Source organism: Globicephala melas, chromosome 2 (genome assembly GCF_963455315.2).
Source record: "Globicephala melas chromosome 2, mGloMel1.2, whole genome shotgun sequence".
In the NCBI taxonomy this organism is placed as follows: Eukaryota; Metazoa; Chordata; class Mammalia; order Artiodactyla; family Delphinidae; genus Globicephala; species Globicephala melas.
The window spans coordinates 122,579,371-122,600,731 of record NC_083315.2 but is presented as its reverse complement, the minus strand read 5'-3'; positions in this window follow the sequence as shown (position 1 = coordinate 122,600,731).

Below are 21,361 nucleotides of genomic sequence, written 5' to 3'. Positions count from 1 at the left end.
AGCTTGCTGGTGGTTGAGTGGAACTGGGTCTTGGCATTGAGATAGAGATCTCTGGGTGATTTTCACTGTTTGCTATTACATGCAGCTGTGAGGTCTCTGGTGGACCAATGCCCTGAACTTGGCTCTCCAACCTCAGAGACACAGCCCTTATGCCCAGCTGGAGCACCAAGACCCTGTCATCCACACGGCTCAGAATAAAAGGGAGAAAAAAAGAAAGATAGAAAGAAAAAAAATAAAATAAAGTTATTAAAATACAAAATAATTATTAAAAGTAAAAAAAAAAATTAAAAATAATAAAGAAAAAACAGAAAGAAAGGAAGAAAGAAGAGAGCAACCAAACCAAAAAACAAATCCACGAATGATAACAAATGCTAAAAACTATACTAAAAAAACCCCATGAAAACCAACCAAACAAACAAACAAAAAATGGACAGACAGAATCCTAGGACAAATTGTATAAGCAAAGCTATACAAACAAAATCACACACAGAAGCATACACATACACACTCATAAAAAGAGAAAAAGGAAGAAAATATATATATCGTTGCTCCCAAAGTCCACCTTCTCAATTTGGGATGATTCGTTATCTATTCAGGTATTCCACAGATGCAGGGTACATGAAGTTGATTGTGGAGATTTCATCCACTGCTCCTGAGGCTGCTGGGAGAGATTTCCCTTTCTCTTCTTTGTTTGCACGGCTCCTGGAGTTCTGCTTTGGATTTGGCCCCATCTCTGTGTGTAGGTCGCCTGAGGGCGTATGTTCCCGCCAGACAGGACGGGGTTTAAGGAGCAGCTGATTAGGGGGCTCTGGCTCACTCAGGCCGTAGGAGGGAGGGGTATGGAATGTGGGGCAAGCCTGTGGCAGCAGAGGCCAGCATGACGTTGCAACAGCTTGAGGCGTGCTGTGCGTTCCCCCGGGGAAGTTTTCCCTGGATCACGGAACCCTGGCAGTGGCGGGCTGCACAGATTCCCGGGAGGGGAGGTGTGGATAGTGACCTGTGCTCGCACACAGGCTTCTTGGTGGTGGCAGCAGCAGCCTTAGCGTCTCCCGCCCATCTCTGAGGTCCGCGCTGTTAGCTGTGGCTCACGCCCGTCTCTGGAGCTCCTTTAAGCAGCGCTCTTAATCCCGTCTCCTCACGCACCAGGAAACAAAGAGGGAATAAACAGTCTCTTGCCTCTTCAGCAGCTCCAGACTTCTTCCCATACTCCCTCCGAGCTAGCTGTGGTGCACTAACCCCCTGCAGGCTGTGTTCACACTGCCAACCCCAGTCCTCTCCTTGGGATCTGAACTCTGAAGCCAGAACTTAAGCTCCCAGCCCCCACCCACCGTGGCGGGTGAACAGACAAGCCTCTCGGCGTGGTGAGTGCCGGTCGGCACCGATTCTCTGTGCGGGAATGTCCCCACTTTGCCCTCTGCACCCCTGTTGCTGTGCTCTCCTCCGCAGCTCCGAAGCTTCCCCCCACCCCGCCCACATCCGTCTCTGCCTGCGAAGGGGCTTCCTAGTGTGTGGAAACCTTTCCTCCTTCACAGCTCCCTCCCACTGGTGCAGGTCCCGTCCCTATTCTTTGGTCTCTGTTCTCTCTTTTTTCTTTTGCCCTACCCAGGTACGTGGGGGAGTTTCTTGCCTTTTGGGAAGTCTGAGGTCTTCTGCCAGCGTTCAGTAGGTGTTTTGTAGGAGTTGTTCCACGTGTAGATGTATTTCTGATGTAGTTGTGGGGAAGAAGGTGATCTCCATGTCTTAACTCTTCTGCCATCTTGAAGGTCCTCCTGACATCTTCACTTTTGTGTCTCATGGGTAGCCCAAATTTGTTGTCTTCCTGACTGAACTCTTGATTGTCCCCTTCAGATTTGCTCCTCCACCAGTCTCTCCCAATTTAGCAAGTGAGGTCTTAATTGCTCAGTTTCTCCTGCTGTGAGTTATCCTACACATCAGCCTTTTACTTAGCTCCCACACTGAGTTCGTCACCAAGTCCTGTTGATTCTACTTCCAATATATATTTTGAATATGTTGGTTTCTCTCTTTTTCCATTTCTCTGTCTTGATCCTAACCAATGGCTCTAACCTGAATTATTACAATTGCTCTCTTATTGTCTCTCAGCTTCCACTTTTCTCTCCTATAGTTTATTTTCTGCCCAGGAGCCACAGAGGTCTTTTAAAAATGCAAATCTGATCATATCACTTTGGTGTAAATCCATTTATTTGGTTTTGCATTGCATTTAGGATAAAACCCCCCATTCTTAACATGCCCTAAAAGACCTTGGGAGCTTTGAACCTGACTATCCTGCCAGACTGATCTCCTGCTGAACTCCCCCAGTCCCTGTCAGCTTCTTACTGTCCCATCACTCTCATCTTTCTGTTCTTCAAACACTCTGGAGTTCTTTCTCAATTTAAGAACTTCACACATCTTGTTTTGTTTGCTTACTTTCCTCTCTTCTCTTTACCAGGCTGACTCCTACTCATCCATCAGGCCTCATCTTAAATTGTACTTCCCCAGAGAACCCTTTCCTGATTTCTCAGATTAGCTGAGCCCCTATATTATTTGCTCTCATAGAACCTTGTATTAAAGAATATTAAAGAATATTAAAGAATAGCTATCAAAGTATTCATGTATGTAATTAAGAATAGCTATCAAAGTATTCATGTATGTAATTAAGAGCTTAGGGTATGTATTTCTATTAAGATCCATTCAGAGATGTGTACTAAGAGCTTAGCACAGTGGCTGGTAGACATTAGGTCTTCAGTAAAAATAGTTTAAAATGAAGGAGTTCATAAATTATCATACAGCTGTCAATGATCATATTTTATAATTAAGGATGTAAGGAAATGTTCATAATTTCCTTCATAAAAAACAAAGAATACAAAACAGCATTTAGAATATAATCTCAGTTTGGAAAAAAAAGTTACCCATTTATTTATTTCCATTTTTAAAAGTCTGGAAGAATTCCTCCTGGCCCACCCTAGATTTTAACATTTGGGGGAGAATTTTAAGTTTTTAAAATTTTACTATTTTGGGCTGTAGGGATTACAGGTGATTTCTATTTTTTATACTTTTCTGTATTTTTCCACTGAAACTTCATTACCTTTATTATCAGAAAAAGTAAAAGTTATTTAAAAAAGAAAAAATCAATTATTGGTACTGTATTCAAATACAGGCTCATTTCAGATCTTTTATATTATTGCCTTCCGCTTCCTTCAGCCTTCGCAAATCTCCATTTTAAAATATACGGTGCATCTTACTCTGGTTCAAAACATCTTTGTGCTCAGTGATCAGCTGCATGGAGAGAATATAACAGCTCAAAAGTATGATGCTTGTGAATCATAGGGCACCAGGGTTTGTAAATGATCCGATTAGCAGGAGAATTAGTCAGGGACACTGAACAAAGAAAATTTGTTCAAATATATTCGGTAAACTGCTCACTGGAATATGAACAAAAATCCCTTATCTTTGGGAAATGTATGGCTTATTTATTAGTGCAGGTTCTTTGAGGAAATATATAGGTAACAAGCTGTGAAAGTCTTCAGCTGTTTCATTCTTTACAGTACAGTGCTTAACCATTTAAAAAGAAAACCCTAATTTGCAAAGTTACATTGACATTGTAATTTTTGCATATTTAATAAACCTTAGCTACTTTAACTGAAAAGTGGAATTTTTTATGGAATGCTACCTTTTTCTTTCCTGCATACATCTTAGATTTAATTTGGCATGGGACACATCAACCTTGGCTCTTAGAGACAAGGTTAGAATCAGTAGCGCATGAAAACGAGCTCTTCTAAACCCTTTTTTTTTTTTTTGGTTTGCCACACATTCTGTGCCAGCTTTGGAGAGAACACAAAGAATGAGAATGATCCTTTTACTTAGCTTGACAGAAAATTATGAGAGTAGATGGAAATATTTTCCTTTTTAGAATAGAGAGGATAACATTTCCCCACACCCTCATTCCCCTTAGAAAGCCAACAAGGTAGGACTTGTCATACTGTAAAGCAAAACAGCAATTGAGGAGGTTTTACATGTTTTGAATAAAGCTGTGATTGTCTAATGTATAGTATTCTGATTTTTTTTTTAAATGTTTATTTGGCTGCACTGAGTCTTAGTTGCGGCATGTGGGATCTTTAGTTGCGGCATGCAGGCTCTTTTAGTTGTGGCATGTGGGATCTTTAGTTGCGGAATGCAGGCTCCTTTAGTTGTGGCACGTGGGATCTAGTTCCCTGACCAGGGATCGAACCCAGGCCCCCTGCATTGGAGTGCAAAGTTTTAACCACTGGACCACCAGGGAAGTCCCTCTGATTTTTTTTAAGTAGAAATTCAGACTGGTCTCATTATTATCAAGAAGATATTCTTTGGCTTGATATCTAAAAATTTTTAATGCTGTGTTGAAAAATCAGATGTGTATCAAAGCAACCTTTTCGGTTGAATTTAAGATTTGAAAAGATCCAATTCTCTAAATGATTCATATTATTATTCCATTTTTTCCTTAGAAAGAAAGATAAATTATCTTCACTTAATGGTGATATATATCCAGTTTACCCATTTACAGGAAACTCAATAAAATTAGCTTTCTTTGAAAAGTTTGCACTATGATTCACCTGAAAAATATGACTTGAATGAAGCTAGAAAAACTTTAATAAAATTATATAGTGAGGACTCTTCATTGCATGTGATATAATCTGGCTTAAAGGGAAGAAGGAGTTTATTGACTCAAATAACTGAAAATTCCAGGCATAGGTCAGGCTTCAGGCAAAGCTTATCTGAATGCTAAAATAAGGTCCTCAAGACTTAGTCTCTCATGAACTCTTAACTTTTTTCCCCTTACTTTTGCATTAGCTTCATTTCAGGCAGGCTAACTAACTGCACTCTCTTCCACCTTTCTCCCCCTTTTAGGGCAAACATTTCTCTTCCCTAAATTTATAACAAAATATACTTGGGATTGAGTTCTTTTGGCCCTGACTGCCCTAGCTTGGATTCCCTAAATTAAATCACTCTGTTCAACAGGTGTGCTTCTCTGATGGACAGGACCTGAGGCACCTGCAAGTCCAGAGTCAGGGTGAGATCCACCCACCTGCTCTATATGGACTGAGAATGGGCAGAGGCAAGATATCCCCAATTGCTATTATGTGAATACAGATTTGTTGTGGACAGAGAAAAATGATAGATACCCAATACAACTACATAATTGTTTTTACATATGGAAGTCATAGTGATATAAACATATCTGTATATATATGTATGTATATATGAGTGGTCTCAGATTAGGAGAGAGGAAAGCATTGGAAGACAAAAATTTTGACACCAGTGAAGGCTAGGAGACTATTTTGCCTGATGCCCTGAAACTTATTTTTATGGAGGATAAAGAAGAATATGTCTCCTAGGTGATTGTTACTTGCTGGGCTACTGAGGAACCATTGTGAAGGGTATCTTTTGATCAAATAGGGGTTCTGTGGAATTTGTTTGCTCGTGCTTAGATGGTTCCTTTTAACCGAACATATTGATCTGAGTACCGCTTATGAGCAAAACAGTCTTGGGCGTTCAAAAAATACTCAATAATGAAATAGTAGGTCATCTTTGTACTTCAAAGTTATGGGCTTTATATTGCTTATTGCTAATCGAGGGCAGCTTGTCACTCCTGAAGACTATGTTATATTGGAGGCACATAGTATTTGAAATATCTTTAGCACGTTGTCTTCTCTTAAAATTGGCCTGAGAAATCTAAAGAACCTTCAGACCCACTAGGGGTCCTTTCTGAGTGGAATGTATTTATAATTTTATTTAAATATACTCCTTACATTAGGTATTGAATGAAAGTGTTGGGAGGGAGATATTTGCAAGACACTTATAGGATAATGTGTGATCCCTTACAAATTTATTCTTGTAAGTTATACTGGTAATTATATGTTGATCTGCCTCTTCATTCATATGTCTGTTTGGATGGACCTAAACATTCTATGTGAGGATGGGGAGGACAGTCTCTTCGAGTTTTAATTGAAGTCATATTATCTGAGATCTTACAGAGTCTCTTGGAATCCTGTGAGGAGTCCAAAATAAGTATGAGACATCACCTGAGACTAGATTGAGCCTTCTCAAGTGAATCTCACCAAAGATATTTTCCTGAGCCTTCTTGCTCTAAATTCTTCCCTTTTCTCAATTTCCTTTTTTCTTTAAGTTTCTAGGAAGTAAGAAGGTACAGGTTCTGTCTGGCTTGAAATTTAGAATTCTTTGATTACTGTCTACCTTCACCCTTGAGTCACAATATGAAGGCCATCTAAGGACTCCCTAAAATGAGCAACATGGTGCTCTGACACCCACAACTGGTGGTTAGGAGGTATCACAGTATTAGCATTGAAAAGATAGGGCTGTTTGTGACAATTCAGTTCTCACTTTTGCCCACAATGAAAAAATGCATTATCTCTGCTAGGAATAAATGTTGCATGATTCTTAAACTATGTATTTTGAAAACAAATCATTGCATTTACAGTTTTCATTGCATTTACAGTTTTCTTTCCTTGCTGGTAGCGTGGATAAAATGCAATTTATATATTAGGCATCTTCGTTATTCTGAAAAGCAGTCGTAATGAAATGTTTAAGGTTGTTGGTTTCAAAAACAAATTTTAGAAAGAAGTCTGCCTTAGTAAGGTTTTTTAATTTTACTCCTACCAGGAGGAAATTATGTTTCTTGAATAAGAAAATGAACATTTTTCCCGAGCAAATTGGAATGAAGAAAATCAGTAAGGACTTAGAATTTGGAAAAGAAAATGAAGTGTCAACTCTAGATATGATAGGTCCTCTTTTCCATCTGGTGGTGGCATTGGTGTAAATAAGAAATTTTTGAGCTGGATAATTTAATTGAAAAGCAGATGATGCTGTCTTTCCTACTGACTAGGGTCTATTTCAAGTTCTCATTACCATAGGCACAAAATGTATTGAAGAAAGTAAATAGGTCAATGAACCTCAAGTGCAATTAAGTTCTCATGTGTAGGGCAATAACTTTAGCCTATCTCTTCCAAACTTTTAAAATTACCCCAGTCAACCAACAGCAACTTTTAATGAGACATGAGCAAGGAACACTCAGAATCTGTAAGATGGGAAACCAGATAGCTATGGCGAAATCGTTGCTCTGCTACACATACGTTTACTCCATTTGCTCTTAATGAAGCACTGCCACTTTCTGTGTTCCTGCATTTAATTCCACTTTCTGTATGTGCTAGTTTCACCTTCCTAGGGATAAAGAGATGCATACATTCCAAAGAAATGAATCAGTAAAGAGGAGAAACATCTTCCTGGTACAACATTAAAAAAGAGACAAGGGAGAAGAAAAGCAAGCAACATGTATGGTTGAAAGACCGGTGAATTAGGAATCAGAAGTCTTGGTTAATTTAGCTTTAGTTCTGCTGTTTAGGAGCCATGTGGACCTTGGGTAAATTATTCACCTTCTCCTGTTCTCAATTAATTACATTATCTATAAAATTAAAAAAAGTGATTTATATAATCCAACTTAATTTTATACTATGATATCCAAATGAAATTTTAAAAAATGATTTCATAATTTAAAAAAACAACCTCATTTAAAAAATCAGGACCTTTGTATTTTTTGTTTTTGAGCTCACTTTTTTTTTATTGAAGTATAGTTGATTTACAATGTTCTGTTAGTTTCAGGTGTACAGCAAAGTGATTCATAGATATATATATATATATATATATATATATATATATATATATATATATATATATATATATATTCCTTTTCAGATTCTTTTCCCTTATAGGTTCTTACAAAATATCGAGTATAGTTTTCTGTGCTATACAGTAGGTCCTTGTTGGTTGTCTACTTTGTATATAGTAGTGTGTATATGTTAATCCCAAACTCCTAAATTATCCCTCCCTCATTTTCCCCTTTGGTAATTATAAGTTTGTTTTCTATATCTGTGAGTCTATTTCTGTTTTGTAAATAAGTTCGTTTGTATCTTTTTCTTTAAGATTTCACGTATAAGCGATATCATATGATATTTGTCTTTGTTTGGTTTACTTCACTTAGTATGATATTCTCTAGGAGGAACTTTTGTACTAAAATTGTCATTTGGGATCCACAATTACTTTTAGTTTTGGTGTGTAGGGATAAACATGCAATTTTGAATCTTGGAACAGGAGACGAGCTTGGATTTGCTTAGAAGCAGCAGGAGAAAAGCCTGAAATTTTGGAAACAGTGGCATTGCACTTCATTAATTTCTACCTGGCCTATTCTCTCCCTATCCTTAGCTTTCTTTCTTGGGGTTAACTCCCTTGTTGAAGCAATTGCAAATTTAGAACTGCATGAATTTCATCAGTTTTATTTTTATTTATTTGTTTGTTTTATTTTAGTCCACCTTTCCATTGGGAATATATATTCCTTGGGAGAGCTCCTAATACTAGCATTGAATAATAGTTTTTGAGGAGTGTACATTTGTTGTCTTTTTTCATTTGATCTTCATAAGGTAGGTGTCACTATCATTATCATTATGTAATGTGTCCAGGGCCACCAAGTTACTGAGAGGCAGAGTGAGGACTCAGACCCCAGTCTTTTTGTTTCTAGAGCCCATCCTGTCTACCTTAGGAGGCAGCATAACACAGTGGTTGCCAATAACAACAATAAGTAAATGCTTATATCATTCTCACTGTGTGTCAGGTGTAGTTCTAAGCCCTTTAGATATACTAAAACCCATAATCATCATAACAGTTCTATGATGCAGGTCCTATTAATATACCCATGTGACAAATGAAGAAATAGCCACAGGGAAGTTAGGTAATTACCCCAAGATCACACAGATAGAAAGTGCCAGAGCTGGAGTTTGAACCCATGAATGCAGTTCCACAGTCTACAATCTTATACCTCAACACTACCTCTCTATCAAGCTACTACTTTCCAGGAGGAGAATTTTGAAGTTAATTCTTGCTTTTTACAATAGTTGTGTTCCTGGAACATTTCCTGAATTAGTCATTCATTCTAATTTTTTTAAAAAATGAAAAATAAGTTATGTTAACATAAGAGATAAAGTGACTGAAGTGGGGGAAAAAAAGGGCCTGGGGGTGGTGATGAAGCAAATTATTATGGCAAGAGTACTGCGAGAGGGGCCAACTTATCTGGTAGTGCAGGCATAACAAGAATAAAGAGAAGGTATTTTAACTTGCTTGAAAGGTGTTTGTCTGGGGGCTCCGACATGCTTCCACGTTTCTTGGCCCAGGTTATCCCCAGTGTGTCGGCCTGGGTTTGGGGGAGTGTCCTCACTAACTTGAAGGCCTGGAGTTGGGATCTAATTAGTTTCCTACTGGAGTTATCTCTAGTGATGCAGGGCATCAGTATGATTTTCACACTCTCTGTACCATTCATTAGTCAAGAAGATGGGCACATTTTAGTGTGCTGTTGTCAGGTTTGGCAGAAAAAATCAATGGAAGAAAGGGGCATGTGGAAGGGTTTGCTTTTTATAGGTCTCCAGACTTTATAGATTTTTGTATTGAGACCTAGGAATTAGTTGTTATTTTGGAGAATTGAATGGAGATATTTGTTCAATAACCATATTCCCTCTTGTTTAATACTGAGAACTCCTCAAAGACCCTGGGTTTTGGCTTTATCTTGTGTTCCTTTGTTCTACTGAAGACATACTTCTTAAAGTTCCTTAAAGTAGTGTTGCTGAGGGAGGTGAGGGAGATGAAAACCTCAAAATGCCTTGGTTGGAAACCTTAGTCTGGCTGGAAGTAAGCCTCTCATTAGATCAAATATGGTAAACTTAGTGTGGAGGAGTTTTGTGTGATATAGGACAATGGGTAGTGTTCCAGAATGTGAGGGATGTGTTTGAATTGGGAAAAATGCATTTTTACAGGTAGATAAAAAGGAAACTTTTAAAAGTAGAAAACAAACTGGAGCCTATGCTGCAGTCATCTGGGTATGGAGCTTGTGGAGTCATCAGACTTGGAGTGAACACCTATAGACAGGAGCAGTTATCAGAGAGGTCCAAGATGTGAGCTGTTTTTGAGTATGCCAATGACCATGGACATGCAATTTCATCCCTGAATGGCAGGGAACTCCTAGATACCATTTTATTATGACAGAGGCCTGTAATGTCTTCAAATTCAGCAGGGAGTAGAGGAGCCCTTCATGTTTCCATGTCTGAGTTTTGGGTTGTTCTCACACCCACACATTTCAATGGGAGATTTATATCTTCCAAGACTTTGGGTGACCAAAAGTTTTAGGTTCTAGAGTTAAGGATTTTAAATAGGCCAAAAGAGGATGTGTGCTCCTGGTAGGGATGGAAGTTATAGGAGTGACTGTTTTGGACCAGAATATAGAGAATAAGAGCCCCAAGCTAGGTAACTTTTTTGTAGGGAAACTATTTGGCTTGGTAGAATACTGTGCTCCATGTCTGAGGAGAGCTGTCCTGCTGCTGCTAGACCCTGCTATGACATGTTGACATGGCAGGCCTACCTGATGTACTCTAGGTGGCAGTGTTGCTGCTGATTTTTAAACAGGGCTGTCCAGGTACCCAGCTCCTTTTCTAGAAGGTACATAGTAGCGCTAACACTTAAACAGTCCCCACTATGTTACTTGTAGGGTTCTGTTTTACACATTTTAACTTCTTTAACTGAAAGCATGTGAGGCTGGTGTGCTATTATATCCCCATTTTTAAAGGTTAGGAAATTGAGGCACAAAGAACTTATGGAACTGACCCAAGTTGAGTGGAAGAACTGGAATTTGAACTCAGGCCATGTAACTCCAGAGTTGGTGCTTTGCTGCTTCTTGTGGGATAATTTTAGGGTTCTGGTGAACACAGACACTGGGAGGGGCATGGGGGAAACCTGATGCAAATTTCCTGCATCCACCAAGCTGGGCACTGTGTTTCTACTTTGTTGGAGCAGGCAACTTTTCCCTAGATGTCTGTCTTGTCAGGTGCTGTGCCCTACCTAGCATGTTTCCTGATGTCTCCTTTAGACACAGAAAGGGTATTTTCTACTTCCAAGTGGAACTCAGACTGCTAGGTGCCTCCAAACAGATACAAGTCATACCCTGCTGGGCTGTGGACATTATGGACCAGGTACTGGTCCAATAGGCCCAACCGTGCATCAGACTCAAGCATGTCTATGTCCATACTGTGAACACCAACTACAGCTGATTCCTACTGGAGGTGTGGCCTTATTTTAAATTCAAATGGCAGTGATTACATTTGAAACACAATCTTTGTAGAAATGAAGGAAAATGCTGAAGTTTATTGGCCACAGTGAACTGTCTGAAGATGCACATTCTGTTCGGCAGCAAATGCAAGAAAATACTAAGTGGCCGTTTTCTCATCTCATATACTGACCTTCAATTTCCACAGCTCTTTCCTTGCTGGAGGGTCCATGGCATGAAATTTTCATGCTTCCTCTTTTTGTCTGAATTTTGTGGTGTGCTTTGCCTTTGTACCCCTCCCGGGTTCTATTCCTTTTGCCATACCCTGGATTTGGGGTCCTCACACAGGGAGATGTTTTCAGATGCAGAACCAGAGTCCCATATTAGGAGAGTGACTGTACAGTTGATCCGGTGCCTGGTGTCTCTGTTCCTGCCAGTAATGCATAGCCCTGTGCTTTTAAGCTTGTGGTCCTCTGACCTGTGGGATGGGTGCGTCTGGTCTTCTTTCTGCATTTTGAGGGTGCTGGTACTCTTTGTAAAGAAGAAAAAAATGAGGCTGTATCACTTTGTCAGATGCATCAGCCATAGTGTGGTAACTAACCAAGATTTCTACTCAGTTCCCTAAACCTGCTGCCCTCCTGTAGCCTCTTTCCCATTGAAGGCACCACCATCTAGCCAGCTACACATGCCTGGACATCTTTGCTATCAATTATCTCTTAAGCTGTATTCACTAAATCTTAAGGAGTCTGCCTTTTTACTATCTCTTGAATCTGACCTCTCTTCCCCATTTCCATTGCCCTGTTTAGTTCAGGTCTGCCTTGTTTCTCGTCTGCATTAACATAGTAGCCTCCACTCTGAATCCTATTGCTGCCGTTCTATTTTAATTTCTACTTCAAGCATAATGATGTCAGTCTTCTGCTTAAAATCCTAAATGTTCTCCATAATATTCAGAATAAAGTTAAACTGTTATGGCGTGGTTCAAAACCACGCCATAACCTGTCCTGTCCTTACCTGTCCTGTCCTATGTCCTTTCTTACTCACACATGATTTGTCAGCCATTCCAACCACTTGTAGTCTCCTGAATTTGTTCTGTTTTGTGACTTTTATACTGTTTTTCTTTGTCCCTGAAATAACTATATCTACTTGCTTCACTCCTGATCTTTCTTTTTCTTTTTTCAGACTCAGCCCAGGTGTCGTCATCTGTGGGAAACCTGCCTTGACCTTCTGGTCTGACTTTTTGCTCTTATGTTTTGTTCCCAAAGCACATTTGCAGACAAATACGCCAGCCATCGTTGCATTGTATTGTAACAGTATGTGTTTTTTGTTTTTTACTTGTCTGATACTTTACGTGGTATCTTCCTCACCACGCTTTGAGCTTTTTGAGAGAAGGATGATATATCATTCATTCTTCGATTCCCTGTACTTAGCATAGTGCTTGTTTTATAGTAGATATCTATAAATCTTTGTTGAATGGAGGAGTAAAGAAAGCACAGATCCTGGTGTACTGTCCATATTGCTGACAGGTGGGACAGAGATTGCTCTTCAGGTTGTGTTCAGTTTACCTGAGAGACTGGGAACTAAACCATCACTGCTGCATCAAAGAAAGAAGATTGAGGGTCTTTGGTATCTCAAAAATGGGTGATATATCTTGGCTGAGGTTGAAGCTATCCTGGTAGAGGCCAAGGATTTTACATCTAGCGATCTGTAGGCATTAAGAGAGGAGTCAGGAAATGTTTTGGTCCTCTGCATCTGAGAAAATTTATCCTGGACATGGGGGCTGAGACTCTCCTAGAATTGATTATCAAGGGTACCTTTGTTCCAATCTCACTCATTTTGAAACTAAGAAGCAGTAAATCTGGGATTGGGTTGGAAACAATGCCCAGGATTATTAAGATGATGAAGAATTCCCCATATCCGTCTTAGGAGGCTGGGATAATAATTAGAATGGACAGGGAGCCCTTTTTGGGACTAGGTAGAAGCTGAATTGGCAAAACTCCTAGAGTCTCTTTGATTTGTTAGCTGGAGGTGGGCCAAAAACCTTGATATAGGCTCTGTATTAATTAGCATACAGGGTATGTTGGTAGAAGAGAGAGACCTCAAAATATTGCCCCTCATGTAACAGTCCAGAAATATGTGGCCAATCCAGGGTAGGTATGGACTCTGCTCCCTGAAGTCATTGACAGGCTTTAGCTCCTTTTATCTCATTGCTTTTATTCCTTAGATCAGAGGTTGGCACATTTTTTTTTTGTATATTAGAATCACGTGGTGGATATGCTGGGCTGCATCGCTAGAGTTTCAGATTCAGGTCTTGGGTAGGTTCTGAGAATTTGCCTCTCCAACAGTTTCCCTGGAGACACTGATGCTGCTGGTCTTGGAACCATACCTTGAGAGCCACTATTCTAAGATGTGGTTCTTGACCACTTGGTTGGAGCTGGCTTGCCTGCATCATGCCCATGTTCCAGCCCTGGAGGCAGAGGCAAAGAACAAAAAGCAAGAAGCAGAACACTCCCACCTAGCTTAAGGACAGGTCTCGGAAGTTGCTCACATCCCTACTGTTCACATTCATTGGCAAGAACTTTTTAACACAACTATCTGCAAGGGATGCTGGGAAATGTAGCTTCTAATTAACAGATCATGTTCCCAGCTAAAACGTGGGAACTCTATTATCAAAAGGAAGAAGGGGAGAAATAGTGGTCTTCCCTCAGCCTTGCCCACATATGGACATTCATATGCCCTCCCACGGTCTGGGATGTGGAGGCTGGCTACTCTGCAGGTTCAGAGCAGTTCTCCCAGGACTTGAGAAAAGTCCTGAGCTCGGCCAGTTTCCTGGGGAGTTTTCAGAACCTTAAATTTGGCTTGTGGGCCATGGCAGTAGTGACTCAAAACATTGGTTTTCTTCATTTCCCCCGCTACCCTCCTCATTTTCTTCTCTCTACCTCAGACCTCCCCATCAGGTGGCCCATTTTGTTCACAGCTGATCCTACAGCAATTGTGTTCTTATCCTGCTGATGCTGCTTCCAACTTTGATAGTGGTTGGATACTTGAGTAGGAATAAAATTCTTCTTGTTCTTCTTGTGGGTAGCTGAACTCTTAAATCTATTGCTCCAACCTGAAGCATGACCTTCAAAATCATGAACTTGTTTTAACCTGCCAGGTTGCCTAGCACAGAGAGTGAAAGAACTGTAATAAAATCTAATAAAAGGATTTATGATATGTAACAAAAGTGGTCCCTAACGTGGGTCTCACTGACCTATGGGTAAAAGCGAATATATTTTCCTTCATTAAAATTCTCAGCAGGAGAGACAACATTTCGTCAACAAAAAGACAGTGAACTTGAAGGTTTTACTCTCTCAGGATTTTGTTAAAACTTTTCTTTCATTTTATTCTCACTTGCTAAGTTTTCATGACCCTAAATTCTATTTCCTTTGAAGATTGTATAGCATCATTCTGTTTAAAAGACATTGTCTGAGAAAGATTAACTTAGTCTATTTCTCTATTGCTAACCTACATTTTTATAAGCCATAAAAGCCTAGTCTAACATCACCCCAATTGAACTCTTTCTGTGGTTCAAAGCTCAATAGCCTTTTCCTGTAAAGGACAGTGGCTGAGCTCAGCCTCTGAAGTTCCAATACCTGCCTTCAAATCCTGGCACTTACTGTGTGTACTGGAACTTTTTATTTGAATTCTCTGAGTCTCAGTTTTCTCTCAGGAAAATGGGGATACAAACATACATACCTCATAGGGTGGTTGTGTTAAAGAAAAATTATTCTGACACTTGTTAAAATGCTAAGGAAGATTTTATTCAGGACTACTACAACAGGTCATGACTATCATAATAGGAGAGAGAGATTGGATTCAAGCCTAAATCCAGCAAAGACAGCTGGGGATTTACAGCTAAAAAGCAGAGTGAGAGGGTCAGTGGATGGATAATTACTAACAGGGGACATCAGGGGAAGAGGGATTCTTGCTAAACTGGCCTGACAGGATTCTTGCTAAAGGCAAGCCAAGGACTTAAATATCAAAAGTGGGCGATGAAAAACTTGATCAGATATCAGGGTGTGGGGGGGATTCTTACTAAACCGATTTAGTAGGATTCTTTAAGACAAGAAAGGGGACAACGTCAAGGCATAGTTGAGAAGAGGGCTTAGAGGAGCCTGACAAAATTCAGTCAAGGAGGGAGTCTTTGTCAGTTGTGAGGCTTGAATTAAATAACATTAGGTCACAACATTAGGTCAGTCCCTAGTACCTAGTAAAGGCCGATTAAATTTTTTTTTTAAATAATTTATTAATGATAGGCATAAGCTAGCGTTCTGATTATCCTGAAAATTATTTCTTAAAATGGTATAGTATATTTCTTTTTAAACTTATGTATACTAAATTCAAGGTGGTATCCAGGATTAGATTCTGAAACAGCAAAGAGACTTTATTGGAAGACAAGTGAAATCCAAATAAATTCTTCAGGTTAGTTAATTGTAACACAGTGATGTTAATTTTTCACTCTGACCAATTATCCTGACTCTATAAGATGTTAGCATTAAGGGAAACTGAGTGAAGGGCATATGGGAACTCTTTGTCAACACTTCTCTAAATATAAAATAGTTTTTCAAAATTTAAAAATGTATTAAAATTATGTATACAGGTAAAAAATGTGTACATTTTCCCTCTCTGGCTAATACAAAAGTGCAAGCTACTCACAAATACCCACTAGAACTATTGTAACAGGGGCGATAGCCTTGACTCGTTATATTGGTAGAAGGACCATTCCTAGTGCTGGAGAACTTGTATATTTCACTCAGGAGGGCAAATGAGCAATATTTTTCAATAGACATCCATTTTATGGGCAGAAGCGTTGGGTAATATTTATTCATGTGACCTTTGTTCCTAAACCACAGTTACAATAACTGTTGTTAAGGCTGATTTAATGTTAACTAAACTTATTATTAAAATTAACAATGATTATGTCTCTCTGCCATTTTCTGAGTGTATATAAATTGGAGAACTTTTTTTATATCAAAATCCAGAGCAAATGCCATTCATGTGTTCTCATGAATTTACCAGGATAAATATATCCTTTCAGGTTTTTGGCCACTCTTTGGTCTTCCTGATGGGATGGCATTGTGGAAGACAGGCCCAATGACCATATGGCATTTGGGAGTTATATTTGAAAACTAGGGTGTGAGCTAGACCCTCATCTGCTGAGGAAGAATACCAACCATGAAGCCTTGAGAGAGCATGCTGAAGTCAAGCCAGAAGCATGTCCAAAGCTGTCTCAATTGTAAGATGAAATTGAGGTGACATAATAGTAACTGAATACGGGATTGAACTGGGGTTAGAGGACTACTAGACTGCAGAAAGTATGGTGGAAAATTTAGATAAATACCTAAATTCCACATCCAGCAGAGCCTGGGATATGGTTTAGAACATTCAGTTAGAGCAAAGGCAGTGTAGGCTAGATCTATGTAAATAGCATATAAAAGGACAGATACTGTTCAATTACCTGGGAGCTGAAAATATAAACTTTGGGTCTGGGGCGCTGAAAGCCAAAGGGCATGATGGATTACCTTTTTAAAATCAGATTTTTTTCCTATTGAGTTTTATGAATTCTTTACATATTTTGGATAATAGTCCCTTATCGGGCATATGGTTTTCAAATATTCTATCCCAATATTTTCTGTAGGTTGCCTCTTCATTTTGTTGATTGTATTTTTTTCTGTGCAGAGCTTTTTAGTTTGATGTATCACACCTCTTTATTTTTCGTTCTGTTGCTTGTGCTTTGGTGCCATATCCAAAACATTGTTGCAAAGACCAATGTTAAGGAGCTTTTTCCCTATGATCATTTCTAATAGTTTTATAGACACAGGTCTTACATTTAAGTCTTTAATTCATTTTGAGTTAATTTTTGTGAGTGGTATAACAGTCAAATTTCATTCCTTTGCATGTGAATATAAAGTTTTCCCACTGCCATTTATTGAAGATCTAACATTTTCTCACTGAGTGTTCTTGATTCTCTTGTCAGATATTAGTTGACAAAGGAGTATGGGTTTATTTCTGGACTCTCAATTCTGTTGCATTGGCCTATGTGTCTGTTTTCATTCCTGTACCATACTATTTTGACTACTATAGATTTGTCATGTTTAAAGTCAGGAATTGTGATACTACCTCTTAGTTCTTTTTTTCTCAGGATTTCTTTGTCTATTCAGGGTCTTCTGTGTTTCCACATGAATTTTAGTATGTTTTCTTCTATTTCTGTGAAAACTGCCATTGGAATTTTGATAGAGATTGCATTGAATCTATAGATGGATTTGGGTTGTATGGACATTTTAACAATATTAATTCTACCAATCCATGAACACAGAGTATCTTTCCATTTATTTGTGTCTTCTTTAATTTCTTTCATCAGTGTATTATAGTTTTCAGTTAAATTTATTCCTTTGGTTAAATTTATTCCTAATTATATTATTGTTTTTGATGCTATTGTAAAAGAGATTGTCTTCTTAATTTCTCTTTCTGATAGTTAATTTTTAGTGTATAGAAATACAACTGATTCTTGTTTTTGTTTTTGATGCTATTGTAAAAGAGATTGTCTTCTTAATTTCTCTTTCTGATAGTTAATTTTTAGTGTACAGAAATGCAACTGATTCTTGTATGTTGATTTTGTATCTTTACTGAATTTGTCTGTTCTAACAGTTTTTGGTGGAGTTTTTACTCTTTTCTATATATAATATCATATCTGTAAACAAGACAATTTTACTTCTTCCTTTTTAATCTAAATGCCTTTTATTTTTTTCTTTCTTATGGCTCTGGCTAAAACTTCCAGTACTATGTTGAAAAGAAGTGGGAAGAGTGGACACCTATGTCTTGTTCCTGATCTTAGAGAAAAATCTTTAACCTGTTCCAGTTGAGTATGTTAGCTGTGAACTTGACATATATGGTCTTTATTATGTTGAGCTATATTCCTTCAATACCAATTTTTTAGAGCTTTCATTATGAAGGATGTTGAATTTTGCCAAGTTTCTTCTGTATCTATTGAAGTGATTATATGATTTTAGTTTCATTCAATTAATGTGGTGTATCACATCTACTCATTTGTGTATGTTGAATCATCTTTTAATCCCAGGGATAAATTCCACTTGATCATGGTGTATTATCCTTTTAATGTATTGTTGAATTCAGTTTGCTAGTATTTTGTTGTGAAATTTTGTATCTATATTCATCAGGTATATTTACCTGTGGTTTTCTTTTCTTGTAGTATCCTTCTAGAGCTCTGGAAATGTGTAAATTGAGCTCTGTGTAAAATGAGTTTATGAGTGTTCCCTTCTCTTCATTTTCTGGAAGAGTTTGAGAAGGATTGGTAGTAATTTTTCTTTAAATGTTTGGTAGAATTCATCAGTGAAATCATCTGGTCCTGGACGTTTCTTGTTGGAAGTTTTCTGATTCCTTATGCAATAAGAACATTGCATTATTTGTTTTAGGTCTGTTCAGATTTTCTGTTTCTTTATGATTCAGTCTTGGTAAGTTGTATGTTTTTAGGAATTTATCTATTTGTAATAGGTTATTCAAGTTGTTAATCTGTAATTGTTCATATATTTTCTTTCTTTTTTTTTTTTAAACATCTTTATTGGAGCATAATTGCTTTACAATGGTATGTTAGTTTCAGCTTCACAACAAAATGAATCAGTTATATATATACATATGTTCCCATATCTCTTCCCGCTTGCATCACCCTCCCTCCCACCCTCCCTATCCCACCCCTCCAGGCGGTCACACAGCACCGAGCTGATCTCCCTGTGCTATGCGGCTGCTTCCCACTAGCTATCTACCTTACGTTTGGTAGTGTATACATGTCCATGCCTCTTTATTGCTTTGTCACCGTTTACCCTTCCCCCTCCCCATAGCCTCAAGTCCATTCTCTAGTAAGTCTGTGTCTTTATTCCTGTTTCACCCCTAGGTTTTTCATGACTTTTTTTTTTTCTTAAATTCCATATATATGTGTTAGCATACGGTATTTGTCTCTCTCTTTCTGACTTACTTCACTCTGTATGACAGACTCTAGGTCTATCCACCTCATTACAAATAGCTCAATTTCGTCTCTTTTTATGGCTGAGTAATACTCCATTGTATATATGTGCCACATCTTCTTTATCCATTCATCCGATGATGGACACTTAGGTTGTTTCCATCTCTGGGCTATTGTAAATAGAGCTGCAATGAACATTTTGGTACATGACTCTTTTTGAATTATGGTTTTCTCAGGGTATATGCCCAGTAGTGGGATTGCTGGGTCATATGGTAGTTCTATTTGTAGCTTTTTAAGGAACCTCCATACTGTTCTCCACAGTGGCTGTATCAATTTACATTCCCACCAACAGTGTAAGAGGGTTCCCTTTTCTCCACACCCTCTCCAGCATTTATTGTTTCTAGATTTTTTGATGATGGCCATTCTGACTGGTGTGAGATGATATCTCATTGTAGTTTTGATTTGCATTTCTCTAATGATTAGTGATGTTGAGCATTCTTTCATGTGTTTGTTGGCAATCTGTATATCTTCTTTGGAGAAATGTCTATTTAGGTCTTCTGCCCATTTTTGGATTGGGTTGTTTGTTCTTTTGTTATTAAGCTGCATGAGCTGCTTATAAATTTTGGAGATTAATCCTTTGTCAGTTGCTTCATTTGCAAATATTTTCTCCCATTCTGAGGGTTGTCTTTCGGTCTTCTTTATGGTTTCCTTTGCTGCGCAAAAGCTTTTAAGTTTCATTAGGTCCCATTTGTTTACTTTTGTTTTTATTTCCATTTCTCTAGGAGGTGGGTCAAAAAGGATCTTGCTGTGATTTATGTCATAGAGTGTTCTGCCTATGTTTTCCTCTAAGAGTTTGATAGTTTCTGGCCTTACATTTAGGTCTTTAATCCATTTTGAGCTTATTTTTGTGTATGGTGTTAGGGAGTGATCTAATCTCATACTTTTACATGTAGCTGTCCAGTTTTCCCAGCACCACTTATTGAATAGGCTGTCCTTTCTCCACTGTACATTTCTGCCTCCTTTGTCAAAGATAAGGTGACCATATGTGCGTGGGTTTATCTCTGGGCTTTCTATCCTGTTCCATTGATCTATATTTCTGTTTTTGTGCCAGTACCATACTGTCTTGATTACTGTAGCTTTGTAGTATAGTCTGAAGTCAGGAAGCCTGATTCCTCCAGCTCCATTTTTCGTTCTCAAAATTGCTTTGGCTATTCGGGGTCTTTTGTGTTTCCATACAAATTGTGAGATTTTTTGTTCTAGTTCTGTGAAAAATGCCAGTGGTAGTTTCATAGGGATTGCATTGAATCTGTAGATTGCTTTGGGTAGTAGAGTCATTTTCACAATGTTGATTCTTCCAATCCAAGAACATGGTATATCTCTCCATCTATTTGTATCATTTTTAATTTCTTTCATCAGTGTCTTATAATTTTCTGCATACAGGTCTTTTGTCTCCTTAGGTAGGTTTATTCCTAGGTATTTTATTCTTTTTGTTGCAATGGTAAATGGGAGTGTTTTCTTGATTTCACTTTCAGATTTTTCATCCTTAGTGTATAGGAATGCCAGAGATTTCTGTGCATTAATTTTGTATCCTGCTACTTTACCAAATTCATTGATTAGCTCTAGTAGTTTTCTGGTAGCATCTTTAGGGTTCTGTATGTATAGTATCATGTCATCTGCAAACAGTGACAGCTTTACTTCTTCTTTTCCGATTTGGATTCCTTTTATTTCCTTTTCTTCTCTGATTGCTGTGGCTAAAACTTCCAAAACTATGTTGAATAAGAGTGGTGAGAGTGGGCAACCTTGTCTTGTTCCTGATCTTAGTGGAAATGCTTTCAGTTTTTCACTATTGAGGACGATGTTGGCTGTGGGTTTGTCATATATGGCCTTTATTATGTTGAGGAAAGTTCCCTCTATGCCTACTTTCTGCAGGGTTTTTATCATAAAAGGGTGTTGAATTTTGTCAAAAGCTTTCTCTGCATCAATTGAGATGATCATATGGTTTTTCTCCTTCAATTTGTTAATATGGTGTATCACGTTGATTGATTTGCGTATATTGAAGAATCCTTGCATTCCTGGAATAAACCCCACTTGATCATGGTGTATGATCCTTTTAATGTGCTGTTGGATTCTGTTTGCTAGTATTTTGTTGAGGATCTTTGCATCTATGTTCATCAGTGATATTGGCCTGTAGTTTTCTTTCTTTGTGACATCCT